The sequence below is a fragment of the Neofelis nebulosa genome, chromosome 1 (genome assembly GCF_028018385.1).
Source record: "Neofelis nebulosa isolate mNeoNeb1 chromosome 1, mNeoNeb1.pri, whole genome shotgun sequence".
Taxonomy (NCBI): domain Eukaryota; kingdom Metazoa; phylum Chordata; class Mammalia; order Carnivora; family Felidae; genus Neofelis; species Neofelis nebulosa.
In genome coordinates, this window is record NC_080782.1 from 8,290,775 (window position 1) to 8,306,296 (window position 15,522).

The window sequence follows — 15,522 nt, forward strand, 5'->3', positions numbered from 1 at the left end:
AGCTTCCTTGGGCTCCCGCCCATCCTCTGGCCAGTAACATCTGGGAGTCCAGACTTAGTCTTCCCTGTCTAACACCTCCTTTCTACAGCCTCCCCACTCAGACCCCATCCTTCCCACCCCAATACCCTCCCATGCCCCACCCCTGTGACTTCACCAGAGGATTCGGCAGGAGGAGCTATCAATTTCCCTGCTCCTTTGTTTTTGTTAAGACTTAAACCTGCTCAAAAGCCCTCCTACCTTCCCTTCTGGGTCTCAAGAGCCTAGTGTGTGAATTAAAAGCCCTATCTTTTGTGTTCCTGCAGTAAGGAGCCTGTTCAGTGAGTGGGCACCTGTCAGAGACAAAGGGAAGAAAAAAAGCACAACAATTTCATTCCGAGGTGTTCTGGGCGCAACGGATTGGATCTCCAAGAAAGGATTTGTCTGGGGCACCTGGGTGGCTCAGTCGGTTGAGCTTCTGACCGTGGCTCAGGTCATGATCTCGGGGTTCATGAATTCAAGCCCCACATCGGACTCTGCTGACAGCTCAGAGCCTGGATCCTGCTTCGGGTTCTGTGTCTCCCCTCCCCGCCCCCCTCTGCCCCTCTGCCACTCATGCTCTGTCTCTTTCTCTGTCTCTCAAAAAAATAAATAAATAAGTAAACATTAAAAAAAAATTAAGAAGAAAAAGAAAGGATTTGTCTGGACGGAATGATGTACAGGAGTACAGGTGGGCCTGTTTAACACCGTCCCAGGTGTGACAGAGGCGGTGTCATGGATGGAACTGTGTCCCCCCAAAAAGATATGGTGAAGCCCTAACCCTAAGTACTTCAGAACATGACCTTATTTGAAAACGGGGTCATTGCAGATGTCATGAGTTGAGATGTCCCGCCGGAGCGGGTGGGCCTGTATCCGGTGGGATTGGCGTCCTGGAAGAAGATGGCCACGTGGCCACGGGAACACGCAGGGAAAACACCCCGAAGTCGGAGGCAGACATTGGAGCCGTACGTCCACAAGACGAGGGATGTCAAAGGTGGCTGGCCGACCACCTGAAGGAGGGTGAACAGCAGGGGAGGAGTCTAGCCAGAACCTCAGAGGGAGCACGGCCCCGCCAACACCTCGATCTTGCACTTCCAACCTCCAGAATGTTGACGGTAAATTTCCGTTAAGCCACCGCGTTCGTGGTGGCGGCCACAGGAGGCGAATACAGGTAGTGTCCACCCGGTCCTCAGCCTGCCCGCCTGTCACACTCCACGGCCAGCCCCCAGGTGTTGACCCTCTTCTCCTCGTAGGCACCCACAACGACCCCCTTATCCTGTGTCTGAAAATGGATGATGACCTTTAGTGAAACGGACTGAGGGCGGGAGTCCGATAAGGGGAACGTGACAGTCAGGGATCCGCTTTTTGGCAGAAGCACTTTTGTCCCTCAGAGGAGGCACCTTCGGAAACTCCAAGCTTTCCTCAGGGCTGTTGTCCTTGCTCAGACCGCGTCGGGACTTTTGTGAGGAACCGCCCTGAGCACCAGATGACAACCCACATGAGGAAACCAGGAATGTCACGTTGTGGCCACGTGTGGGCTTCGCCTCGTAAAATGGAACGGAGTTTGGTCACCCAGCTCAATCACCTGACTTGATTCTGAATAACTCCTGGCCGTTTCCAAAAATCAGCTCCGGCCTGGAAAGGTGAAGGGCGCCCCGTTAAGAGACACTAAAGTCACGGTGCTCCGGCAGCTCGCACCAGGGCCACCGAGTGTGACTAAAGAGCTTCGTTCTGGGCCAGTTCTGTCGTCTCGGAAACAGAGGAAACAACACTTCCTTTCGGTTTAACGCCTTTCCCTGATTTCACTTTTGCACCACCAGGCTAGAACCAGCCCATCCCGAGAGGCGAAGGAAGCTTGTATTTTCTTCCTTGGGCTGGGCTAAATTCCTGACTATTCTTCTACCGGGAATGACCCCCACGTCTCCCACTGAGCTCCCCTTCTCCGTGTTTCTTGCATCCCCACACACGCAAGCCTTCCAGGGAACAGAGCCTTTTCAATCAAAGAGCAGGTGCGAAGCGCATCTGGCCTCCGGCCTGTTTCTATACCTTCCTCGTCCTCGTTTCCGCTCTTCCCTTCCTGCATTTTTGGGCTTTGGTTGCTTTTGGCGCCTGACTTAAATGTTCACTCGATCTGTGTTGTGGCACGAGGCTGGAGCTCACTCCTTTTCCTTGCTGAGCGGAACTCTGCCGTTGGAACAATCCACGAGGTACCGGCACGGCCGTGGGTGGGCCTGGGCAATGTTTCAGGTTTCCGAAGGGCAAATCCTGTCCTAATCCGCGTCCGTGCCTTTTGGTGAACACGTTTCTGTTTAGTGTCTCTTTTGGAGCGAATGCGGGGATCACAGAGTTTGCTTATGTTTAGCTTTTTAAAAACTCAGTTTTCTTTAAAAAAATGTTTTTTTGGTGTTTATTTGAGAGAGAGAGGGGGAGACAGAGGGCAAGTGAAGGAGGGGCAGAGAGAGAGGGAGACACAGAATCCCAAGGGGGCTCCAGGCTGTCAGCACAGAGCCCAACAAGGAGCTCGAACTTACGGACCATGAGATCATGACCTGAGCCAAAGTCAGATGCTTAACCGACTGAGCCACCCCGGCGCCTCGAAACTCTCAGTTTTCTGAGGTAGTTGTACCAAGTGGGTATTTTCATGCCCCCATTTTACTGTTACAGATATTACAACCACTTAAAGCAAATCCAACCTATTAAGGTGCAGGTTTTAACAAAACTAACTTACATAGAATGTTATGTATTGAATTGTGTCTCTCACCCCATCCGTGTGTAAAGTCCTAACCCTCGGTACCTCAGAATGTGACCTTCTTTAGGAACGGGGTCATTACAAGGGCACCTGGGTGGCTCAGTCAGTTAAGCGTCTGACTCTTGGTTTCAGCTCAGGCCACGATCTTGCAATTTTGTGAGTTGGAGCTCCACGTCGGGCGCCGTGCCAAGAGTGTGGAGCCTGCTTGGGATTCTCTGTCTTCTCCTCTCTCTGCCCCTCTCCCACTCATGCTGTCTCTGTCTCTTTCTAAATAAGTAAGTAAACTTTAAAAAAAAAAGTGAAAAATATTATAAAATTAAAAAAAAAAAGAAATAGGGTCATTACAGATGTCATTAGTTAATATGGAGTCATATTGGAATAGAGCGGGTCCTAATCCAACGGGATCGGTGCCTCACAGAAAGTGGGAATTGGGACAAAGATACGCACACCAGGAGAAGGTCATGTGAAGACTGGGATGGAGCATCTCCAGGCCCAAGATTTCCAGCAAGCTTCCAGAAGCTGGAAGAGAGGCCTGGAACAAGTTCCATCCCACAGTCCCCGGGGGGTGTGGGGGGAACAGCCCTGCCGACACTTTGACCTCGGACTTCTAGCCTTGACAACAGTGAGGCAATCAGTTTCTGTTCTTCAAGCCACTGGCTTGATGGTACTTTCTTCCAGCAGCCCCAGCAAATGGTACCCAGCGACTGTTCCCTTTGAGAAAGATGATGTTTGGTAAAGAATGCTCATCAAGTTAGCATGTCTCGAGGTAGCCTGATTAGCTATTGTGCTTACAATCTATCTGCCTTTTAAAATTTGATTCAGGAAGACATCCGACGCATGGTGTGTTAGATTTCTGAAAGCTTCCAGTAAAGGTAAGACATGACTAGGGTGATAATGAGAAGCTAGCGGATTCTGGTCAGCACGCCTCAATAAGCAGGTGGCCCTGAGGGGATGGGGGCGCGGAGAGAAGGGCCCCCACCCATTGGGTGGGGTTCTAGGGCCGGCCATAGCACAGAACAGCAGAGGAGGGCAGGTACCACGGCTTCCCTTGCCTCCCTGGGCTCCTTTCTGGCTGGGCAGGTGTCTCTCCTAGAGAGGTTTTCCTCCACCAGCTCTAACGCCTAACTCGGCCCCTCCAGCTGCTGTCTGAGTCGCAGATCGCTGTGAAGGGTGGGGCAAACCATCTTCAAAGGTAATTAGGCCTCGGTGGGTAGCCTGAGGGTCCGGTATTTTTCCTGGCCGAGAACTTGCTTGCTCTGGAAGCTTCCCGGCAACTCAACCCCTTGGGGACTTCTCTGGAAGATTGAGAGGAGGTGAGATCTCTTCCCTGGGGTCTGCGCTCACACCCTCCAGCTGGAAGCACAGATTTAAGATGTGCCCTTTCGAAGGGAGAGCACGTGACCCGGAACCGGGCTAAAAATAGCGCAATTTCTTAAGGTTACATGAGGCTTTGTTTACGGGGTATATTAATTTCCTGCACAAGGAAGCACCACAAGCTGGGGGTGGGGGTGGGGTGCTTCAAACAACAGAAATCTATTCTGGCACAGTCCTGGAGGTGAGACTTCCCCACAGGAATCCTTCCGTCCCTCTTCTGATTCTAGTGGCCACTGCCAACCCTCAGTGCTCTTGGTTTGAGCCACATCCCTCCAGGCTCTGGGTCTGCACCCGGCCTCCTTCTCTGTGTGTCTGGGGCTTTGTGTCCAAATCTTTGTCCTCATACAAACACCAGTCGAATTAGATGTAGGGCCCACCCTTGCCCAGGATGACCTCATCTTAACTTGACTGTGTCTGCAAAGACCCTCTTTCCAAAGAAGGTCCCATTCTGAGGTTCTGGGTGGGAATGAGCTTTGGAGATACCCTACTGATCTGTTTCGAAGTAAATGTTTTGCTCCGTTAAATGTGCTACATTTGAGAATCTCTTCCTCCACTGCCTTGAACTTGGATAGTTCAGAGGTATTCAAAGGACATTCGTGTTTGAGGATGATCTCTGTGCCTTAGTGGCTTTACATAGCGTAAGTTTACTTCTTACTCTAGTGAAGCTAGAGGGAGACTCTGATGAACGGGTGTTGTCCACCTGAGCAGTGACTTGGGGACCCAAGGTCCTTCCACTGGGTTCCAAGGTCTCTGTGCTCATCTGCATCAAGCCTCAGAGGGGACGACCAGGCAGGGCCTTGCTTGGGCAGGTCGACGCGGCCAGGCCTGGAAGTATCGGGTGCCCTGTCCACGCGTGTTCTGCCCACGTGCATCCCGCTGGCGTGGACCACACTGAAAAGCAAAGGCAGCTGGACAGTGAGGAGGCTGAGGGCTGGAAGAAGAGGAGACTGATGAGGGGAGAGCAGAGCTGGCCAGTCAAGGTGGCAACGAGGGCAGGCTTATCCCAGAAGGAATTTTCCTTTCGCTTTTTGTCCCCTTACTTCTTCCTTATGTCTTGCTAAGCACCTGCTGGTCTCCACTCAGACATCCTAGTGTCCCTACACTGTAGTACCTGTCCCTTGGACACCAAGAGACAAACATCAAAGGAGCATCTGCCCTTTAAAAGGTGACTCTGACTGGATAAATCCTAAATCCGTGTTCCTGAGCACGGCCTAAGCGATCTGGATGGCTCAGACTGGCAGGTACCTATGTGGGGCCCTGCGGATGGGGCTTCATAAGCTTTCTTCTCGAGACTGGGGCCTGGCAGGAGGGGCTGGTGCTGAGGGAGCTGGGGCCCAGGTAACCCCAAGGGGGTGCTCAGGACCACACCTGGGCAGGGCTGTTCAGAATACTGAACTCACTCTCTGCCTGACTGGTGGTTTTCAAACGGCCACATGAGGCCAGGTTGAAGCCAGTTTTCTTTTTTTAAAGTGTCTTTACTTTTGAGAGAGAGACAGAGAGAGCACGAGTGGGGAGGGGCAGAGAGACAGAGAAGACAGAGAATCCCTAGCAGGCTCCAGACCGTCAGTGCAGAACCCGATGCAGAGCTCGGACTCTCAAACGGTGAGATCATGACCTGAGCTGAAACTAACAGTCAGATGCCTAACCTACTGAGCCACCCAAGTGCCCCAGGTTGAAGCCAGTTCTTAAACATAAAATAGAACCACATGGAAAAATACCAGGGCACACAGCACAATTAGAACATAGTAAGAGAAAGTATGTTTCAAGAAACTTTGGTTTCCCTTTTATATATATCTGTTCTGGGTCGTGATTTACATCACATTTCTTACCGAGGGTTGCAATCAAAACCATTTGAAAGCTACTGGAACTTGAAAGTAGGGGATAAAAAGGCACCAGGGAGCTAATAAGGGTGTTCTGGTTTTCACAAATGTTTTGTGCATCCCGACAGGAGAGATGATGTAATGCTAAGGAGGAGCCTGGGCTGCTCCCACTTCTCCCCAGGCTGCCCCACTTCTCCCCAGGAGGTCCTTGTGAGGGTCACTTCATTCCCCCTGAGCCTCTGTTTTCTGGTCTGGAAAATGGGCTAAATAATTCCCTTGATGATGAGGAGGAGGAGGAGGAAACAGCTACTCACATTTATTGAGTGCTTCCCACCCCAGACCTTGTTCTTCGCATCGTGTATCCTCGTCCACAATGTTCCTCTGATGACGTCCCATTACCGTTGGAGGTGTCCGTACAGACAAGGAAGCAGAGGCACAGGAAGGTCAAGTAACTTGCCCCAATGAATCGGTGCATGTAGATGCCTGATTCAGTGCTTGGCACGTAGTACTGAACAAACATCAATTTCTTTCCCATAGTTTTGTCCCGAATGTGTTAAAGAATCCTTAAACATAAGCAGATGGTCAAGCTGCTGGAAGGTGCTGGGAGATGCTGGCTAGCAACCTGCCAGAGAAACTGCTTCAAGAGGGCCCTGGAGGGATGTCTGGCTGGCTCAGGTGGAATAGCGTGTGACTCTTGATCTCAGAGTCGTGAGTTCAAGCCTCACGTTGGGTGTAGAGATTACTTAAATAAATAAAACTTGTTAAAAAGTTAAGAATATGATACTTTTTTTTTTTTTTTTAAAGAAGGCCCTGGAGGTGTGAAGTCAGATTCCCCATGAGAGGGCCCTTGAGACAAGGGGAATTTTCAGCATCAGGGGAACCATGTAAATTGGGAGGAAGGGACCCTCGCCTTTGGCCCTCAGAGGATGCCTCAGCCTTGGCTTCTAGAAAGAAAAGATAATCATGGGCATGCGTGTCAATAAACTGGTGTGTTACAGGTGTTTTTCTTTAAAGTGTATTTATTTTGAGAGAGAGAGAGAGAGAGAGAGAGCAAGTCTTTGAGTGGAGAGGGGCAGAGAGAATCCCAAGTAGGCCCCATGCTATTGGTGGCCGAAGTGGGGCTCGAACCCACAAAACCATGAGATCACGACCTGAGCTAAAATCAAGAGTCAGATGTTTAACCAACTGAGCCACCCAGGTGCCGCATAGTGTATTACAATTTTTAAAGACTAGAAACCCAGGATCCCCCAGCCCTACTCTGTATCCCCAGAATCAACACTGCCTCTAAGAAAAAGCCTGCAATACAAACGCAGCTTCAGAGCCTCCAGGCTGCACACCCCCCCCCCCAGAGGGACTGCAGGTGCCCCTGCCCCCCCGCCCCTGGGGACAGCAGGGTTGAACTCCCTCTGAGGGTTGAACTCCCTCTGAGGGCATCAGACAAGTAATTAAACCAAAGTGCAAGACGTAATTATGTCTCTGTTTCACAGAAATTATAAACAGAAAGCAAAGAGAGGATTGCATCACACTGTCCCCGGGGCAGCGGGACTTTTGCTCTGAAAGCACAAGCTGAGCCTGTGGAAGTCAGAAGGGACCTTGGCAAGCATTTCCTCTGCAGTCTGGGCTCAGAAAGAGGCCTCCCTGAGTGAGAGATTCAAAGAGGTCCCTCCCTGCCGTGTTCCTGCACCAGCTAGTTCCCAAGAGTCTTTTCTCGGTCATCTTAATTGTGTAAGGTCCTGTGCTTTATGGTAATACAGTTGTTGTCTTAGTTTGAGAGAGAGCGAGAGAGCGAGCAGGGGATGGGCAGAGACAGAGAGAGAAAATCCCAAGCAGGCTCTGCCCTGTCAACACAGAGCCCCACGTGGGGCTTGAATTCACGAACCGTGAGATCATGACCTGAGCCGAAATCGAGTCAGAAGCTTAACTGACTGAGCCACCCAGGCACCCAATGCAGTGTTTTTGTGTTTGCTTTTAATCGAATCCATGACTTGTTTCGGCCTCATCAGCAAAACTCGGTAGTTGATCTTGCACAGTGCCCGGGCCGGGCCGGGCACCAAGTACCTGTGGAATAAAAAGGTGGTGGTAGCCATCGTAACGCACATAATTAGATAATAACACAACTCATCATGAAATCCGAGCTAACCCGTTGGAGCACTTTCTGTGCCTCCCGTCTTGCCCCTGGGAACATCCCGGGGGGCGCGCCGTGTCTTGTGAGGGCCGCCCCCCTGCTCCACCTGGAATAGCCTCACCACCGCACGCGGTACGCCCTGGAACCGAGGGCGGGTGGAGGTGAAGGCTGGATCAGGGGAGGGGAAACCACAGAGCCTCCTGCGTGAGCCCTGAGCCTGCACTGGAGGAAGGGAAGTGCTGAGACGCTGGGCCCAAGTTCCCACATCCCTCTGCCCCGCCCACCCGGAGCACGGACTTGTTCCCCAGGACTCCACCCCACCTCCCAGTGCCCGGGGTCCACTCCGGCTGTAGCAGGACCCCAGGCCCCAGAGGCTGGGGAGAGTCTGGGGCTCAGGGTCCCCAGAAGGGGGGATGGCGGGGGACACCATCGGCAGGGGGGGTGGGAGGGGGTGGTGGACAGGCTCCTCTGGGCAGGTCAGAGGAGCCCAGGCCGGGCTGGGGTCATGGGGAAGCAGGCTGTCCCTGTGTGCTCACATCTGGCGGTAACATCCCCATCCGGGCTGTGACCGTCCCCTCACCCCCAGCCCTGTCTACCCTCCAGGAGAGCAGGAGCCCAGGCAGGAAGGCCTCTTCCACAATCCTGCTCCCAGAGAAACGGCCTTCCTGTGCGACAGGAAGCTGGGAGGGTGGTGGCTGTGATGTCACTCACTATTGCCAGCACCTCTGCAAAGCCAGCTCTTTGGGATCCCCAGGGAGCAGAATCAGAGGGAAGAATGGGGGCGCCTGGGGGTTCAATCGCTTAAGTGTCCGACTTCGGCTCAGGCCATAATCTCGACGTTCGTGAGTTGGAGCCCCACATCGGGCTCACTGCTGTCATCCCGGAGCCCACTCTGCATCCTCTGTCCCTCCCTCTCTCTCAGCCCCTCCCCTGCTCCCACACACACACTCTCTCTCTCAAAATAAATGAACATTAAAAAAAAGAAGAAGAAGAAGAGTGGGGCTCTGGGGCCAAGTAAATACCTGAGAACAGTCCTTTTTTGATCAGATCCAGAGGTACATTAGGGCGGCCACAACAGCATACCGCAGACTGGGGGCTTCAACAACGGAAGTTAATTCTCTCACAGTTCTGGAGGCTGGAAGTCCAAGATCAAGGTGTTGGGGAGGCTGGTTTCTCCAGAGGCCCTTGCCTTGTGGATGGCTCCTTCTCACCGTGTCCTCACATGGCCTTGGCTCTGGGCACGGGCATCCCTGGGGTCTCTTTGTCTTTCTACAAGGACCCCAGTCATGCTGGGTCAGGGGTCTACTATCAGGCCTCATTTAATCTCAGTTGTCTCCTTACAGGCCCCATCTCCAAACAGTCACCTTGTGGGTCACAGCTGCAGAGTATGAATTTCGAAGGGACACAGTTCAGCCCGCGACAAGAAGAAAATGACTTCTAAGTGGCTCCCGAAGGCTTCCAGGCCGTTTTGGCTTTAGGCAAAATGCCCAAACTCTGCAGCCTGATACAGCATGTGATAGAGCCTCAGACGTACAGGAAGCAGGTGCTCGCCATAAATCCTGTGGCCAGCATAAACCATGTGGCATGGCCCAAACGCTCAGACACGCAAAGTTGCTGTTGTCGGGAAGGATTCTCCAGGGGCTCAGAGGTCATGTCCCAGGAGCCAATCAAGGGCCACGCTTGGGGTTTGAGCAACCCACGTCTGCTGAGCTAACCCTTTACGGTATGGCCGGCACGCCTAAGTCCCTCTGGCTGGGACGTTTGGGGACTGCTAATGTCAGTGCCAAGTGCCGTCAGTCTGATCTGCCTTTGCCAGTATGATTTGAGAGAAAGTATATGCTTTTTTTAAAGTTTATTTATTTTGAGAGAGAGAGAGAGAGAGAGAGAGAGAGAGAGAAAGCATGACCAGGAGAGGGGCAGAGAGAGGAGACAGGGAGAATCCCAAGCGGGGTCCACTCTCAGCCCGGAGCCCGAAGTGGGGCTCGATCCCATGAACCAAGAGATCATGACCTGAGCCGAAGTAGGATGCTTGTCCGACTGAGCCACCCAGGTGCCCCAGAAATTACATGTCTTTATCCTAATTTCCATTTATTTATCTGTGAAGCAGAAAAACTCTGCACACATTTCGTTGCCATTTGGATTTCTTCTGTATCTTGTCTAGTCATTGAATTTGTTTATTATATATAAACAAAATGTGGGGTCACTGATACTTTTTTCTAATTTATAGGAGCCCGTTCTGCATTGCACATATTAGTTCTTTGTCACAAACTGCAAATGTTTTTCTTTCAACTTTGTTATGTTTTGTGAATGATGATTTTCATGTAGTGGGTCAGCCAGTCTTTTCTTTCATAATTTCAGTCTTCAGTGGTAGGATAAGAAAGACTTCCCTCTCCCCAAACTACACACTCTCCATTATTATTCTCATCCTTTATTTTGAAACATTGAAATATTTAAGCTTTTGGAATGTTTTGCTGTCTATAGTATTAATGTCCTAGGCCTGCTGTAATAAATTACCACAGACTGGGTGGCATAAAACAACAAAAAGTTTATTCATTCACCGTTCTGGATGCTAGGGTTGGGGGTCAAAAGGGCTGGGCTTTTTCCAAAGGGTCTAGGGAAGGATCTGTTCGCTGCCTTTCTCCCAGCCTCTGATGTCGCTGACAATCTTTGGCATTCCTTGGCTTGCAAACACATGCTCCCATCTCTGCTTCTCATCTGCACCTGCCTCACTGGATCTCTTCTCCTCTTGTTATAAGGATCAGCCATGTTGCATGGGGGCTCACTCCAGTGCTCTCAGCTCCATTGATCTTATAGACGCCACCCACATGGCCACCACTGATTGGTCAGAGCTGGACGCCTGACCCTAGCTGGGCCAATCAGAGCCCTTCCTTGGATTTCTGAGCTTGGGTGGGAGCAGTGGATTGCAGTTGTCTGTGGGTGGTGAACACCCAGGGTCCTGGCTGGTGGAAGAGCCTGACTGGGGGTAGGAGAAAGTGAACAGACACCAAGATAATCCCTGGCGAGAGTTTCTGCTTTGTCCCAAGTGTCTCTGAGACCCAGCTACACCCTATGTCCTTTTTGGCTGATATGGACCTTCTGTCGGGTTTCAGCCAAAATCTCTCACGAATACAAAGACAGCGTTTCATGTTCTCTGCGTCTCCAACGGGTGCTGGACGGTGGGGCACACACGACATCTCACACGAGGGAGTGAATGACAGAGGAAAGTTTTAGGGGCACGTTGTCAACATCACAGCTTTTGCCATCCCTGCCTTTCGATCCCCGTTTACAAACCTGGCAAATCAGTGCCGTGTCACGACTTCTTCCTTGTGGGTCATTTCAAACACGTTGAGCAACGTTCATTTTGCCCGGCACCTTCAAGACGCTGTCCAGGTGATTTGCCGAAAACAGTCTGCTGGCCTAATGAAATCAGAACAGCCAGTGTCTTCCATCATAAACTCGGGGATTAAAGAGGAAAAGCCGCTGTAAGCAGGACACCCAGGTTAGCACAGCTGTGCAGGCGTGCAGTGAGCCGATTGCGGGGCTCAGCAATCTCAGCCTGACGGCCCAAGTCAGGAGGAGTCAGCGAGGACACAACCCAAATGACAAAACTCGGTCAATAAAAATAAATAAAGGAGGTCTCGGTCTTACTTCTCAAACAGCTCATCTTAAAAGAGGTAAATAATTCAAGACAATGAATTGGTTGGACACGTTATTTCTACTTTATGCCTACGGCTGCACTAGGGACAGAAATAGGACACTGGCGTATGTTTTGGCAAAATGAGACTCTCTTGTTTGCTTGTTTAAAACAAAACTGTGTTTTTCTTTTTTTTTGATTATACAACATACAAGTCCATTTATAGGAATTTTGCAAAATATCGGAAAATACGGTGCCCAAGGCTGGGTCGTGTGAGGAGGGTGAGGGCCGAAGTGGGTGGGTGGTCAGGCGTGGCTTTTGGGTGGCCCTCCCTGGGAGGCCCGAGGGCCTCTGGGGGCCCCCGGGGGGCCTGGCAGGGTGGTCAGCTGCAGGGAAGGAACACAGCCGGGGCAGAGAGAGCCTCACGCAAAAGCCTGGCGTTTGACTTCTCTGCTGTTGAAGCTACAAAGGAAACCTCCCTGAGTCTACACAGCAAGACACCCCCTCCCCTGCCCCCCTCTCCCGTGAGAGCGGGTGTCCACATCTGGGTGGTGGACAGGGTCCAGTGAAGTCTTTCCAGGGTTTAGAGGGAGTCTGGGCAGCACCCAAGGTGACCGTGGCCTCAGTGGAGAGATTTGAGGGGTCGCTCTAGACTATCACCCAGCTTTGAGCACGTTGAGGCTCTGACCTTGACTCCAGCAGCAGCAGGCCTTGGGGTCCCAGGCTCTGGTGGCCCTGGAGGGCAGTGGCGGTCCAGAGGTGGTTCTCTGGGGGCAGAGGCAGTGGCTCGGGTCCTGGGCACACCAGAACACTTGGCCACCCTACTTTGCAAACAGATGGAAATTTCCATGAGCAGGGCCCTAGCGCCTGTTAATTGTCGTATCTCCCGTATCCCTACTCGGACACAATGCCTAGCACAGAGTATGCTTCCAATAAACATTTGCTGAATGGTAATTATTATTACTGGAGATTCTCAGTAAATATTTGCTGAATAAATGTCCCCCTGCCAGCAAATGAATTGTTTTCCATATTATATTAACAAAAAAATGGGACACACTGGACTTACAGATCTGTTCCGAAAAGGGATAGAGATTTTTTGTGTAAGTAGAAAGTGCCAAGCGGGATAAGTTTAGCAGGATAAATCCTCTGAAACGGATCAGCCAATGGCCTCCAGGGGGTTGGTGCTGGTTTCTTGAATCAGTCTGTAAGTGGAGATTATGGATTTGCGGCTCCTCTCAGATATGTGGAGCCGAGGCAGGAAAGACAGCTGTCAAACAAGTGCGACCGTCAGTAGGAGGGTCACCTACCACAGCCATCTCACAAACTTGCCCTCGGGTGGGATGCGTGAGACCTTAGCTGCCCTGGAGACGTGACGTGATTTTGCCAAGGACACGCACAAGGTAGAGGTTGGAAACCAGGCCACGTGTGTGTTTTGCTGCCTTCTTCTCCTATTTCACGTTGACCAGGGCCATGGCGATGACGTCCGGCGGCCAGTAAAGGGTAGACGCATCTGTAACTGTAGGCTGAGGACCATTTAGAAAAGGTGAAAACGTGAAGAAGGAGCCGTCGCCGTTACTTACTCCTTGAATGTTTCCAAGGAAACCTGGAGCCACGACTGACCCTGGTTGGCCAGCCCTTGGGAATGGGGGTCTCAGAAAGTTTTTGTGTCAGTGATGGATGATTTTGTTGTGTACACCGGGAGCCACGGACCGGGTCCCGCTAGCTTGTTGGGGTGGCTTTGCGCCAACATTAAGATCGATGGGATACGCCTGGCTTCCTGGTTGGAGTCCTGGTTTCAGTTGCCGTGGCTGATTGATAGCAGGATAAGTCTATCTGACAAACGCCCCATAAACACCTTAGAGCCTGAGACCTGCATGGGTTTCCCCAGACGGAAGACTTCACACATGACCCTGTAGTTCTCTGGCAGAGAAAAGCCCATCCCGACTGGGCTCGGGTGAGGAGGCACAGCGGGGAGCTGGACTTCTCTGGGCTCCGCTGATGTGTATCTCCTCCTGCCACCTTCTCTCTCTGTGTCCTTTTCTGCAGCAAATCTTAGCTGAGCACCACTCACTATGGAGTCTTTTCAGTCTTTCTAGCAAGTCACCAAACGTAGGGAGATGTCAAGCCCAGCTCCTCTTTATTCGGCAGGGTTCCACCCAACCCTGGAAGCCAGCTAGCCACACATCCGACCCCCTGCGGTTTTGAACGTGGGCTGTGAGAACCGAGGGTGGGAGAAGTTACAGGCAAACCGGGGGCTGCAGTCATTATTCCCTTGAAGGGGCTCGTCTTCCAGAAGCTCGCAGCCCCAGGGTCCACCCACCTGGAAAAATACGGCAGGGAAGGGAGATGTCTGGGCAGAAGGGGGTCGGGGAGGTGAAGGTCCCTGGAGAGCAAATTTCAGGGTTGATTGCTTTTTGGAATTCTGAGATTTGTAGACTCCAGTTAATATACATGACTGGTGTCAAAGCCACGAGGGCTTCCCTAGACCTCTGTTACTCATTACTGGCTCAACCAGGCAAGTGCTTTGGGTCAAAGTATCCTCCAGTCTTGCAAATCCTCCTCCATGTGTGCATATCTCTGTCTCGCAGTCCAGAAGCACATTGCAAATTCATTCTTTCCCTTTTTATCTATCTATCTATCTATCTATCCATCCATCCATCCATCTATCTATCCATCTATCTATCTGTGTATTTATCTTGAAGATTTTTATATGTATAAACTGATGAGCACAATCATAGACACAAATACAAATTAAACAGTTAAAAAATAAGATAATTGAATAATTATACATAGACTTCCTATTGAAAGAAAGTCCCAGCATTTATTTTGCATCAAAACTTAAGGGCTAATTCCGAATAGCCCAATCTTGAAAAAAAAGGGCAAAGTAGGAAGGCTCACACTTCCCTCTTCCAAATTTTTTTTTAATGTTTATTTATTTCTGAGACAGAGAGAGACAGAGCATGAGTAGGGGAGGGGCAGAAAGAGAGGGAGACACAGAATCAGAAGCAGGCTCCAGGTTCTGAGCTGTCAGCACAGAGCCCGACACGGGGCTCGAACTCACAGACCGCGAGATCATGACCCGGGCTGAAGTCGGACGCTTAACCGACTGAGCCACCCAGGCACCACACTTCCCTCTTTCAAAACATCCAGCAAAACAGTAGTAATTGAGACAGTGTGGTACTTGCACAGGATAAATATATTGACAGAGTAGAATTGGGAGTCCAGACATAAACCCACGTGTCTATGGTCAACTGATTTTTGACAAGAGCTTTCCAAGAGCATTGGGAGAAAGGATGTCTTTTTAACAAATGGAGCTGGGACAACTGGATAGACACGTGCCGAAGAATGAATGACTTTTGACTCTTACCTTACGTCTATACAAAAACTAACTTAAAATGGGCGCCTGGGTGGCTCAGTCAGTTGAGCGTCTGACTCTTGGTTTTGGTTCATGTCACAAGCTCATGCTTTGTGAGTTTAAGCCCTGAGTCGGGCTCCATGCTGACAGCAGAGAGCCTGCTAGGGATTGTCTCTCATGCTGCCCCTCCCCTGTTCTCTCTCTGTCTCTCTCAAAAAATGAATAACTACAAAAAAAAAAAAAAAAAAAAAAAAAGGAAATCATCAAGAAAGTGAAAAAACACACAGAATAGCAGGAAATATTTGTAAACCATACACCTGAGAAGAGTCTAATATCTAGAATATATAAATAACTCATAAATAACTCTTACAGCCCAACAACAAGACAAAAAACCCAGTTTAAAAATGGGCAAAGGACTTGTATAGGCATTTTCCCAAAGATGATACACAA

The 15,522-nt window shown here is 50.8% G+C and overlaps 1 long non-coding RNA gene across 1 annotated transcript; it reads right to left on the reverse strand.

The window, feature by feature from the left end:
* Positions 1–7,904: 7,904 nt before the first annotated feature.
* LOC131503918 (uncharacterized) lies at positions 7,905–9,889 on the reverse strand. The gene is made up of 2 exons (XR_009257696.1): positions 9,106–9,889; positions 7,905–8,016 (listed from the first exon to the last, which is right to left on the reverse strand). It is a non-coding gene; the product is annotated as an uncharacterized LOC131503918 (long non-coding RNA).
* Between the last annotated feature and the right edge of the window lie 5,633 nt (positions 9,890–15,522).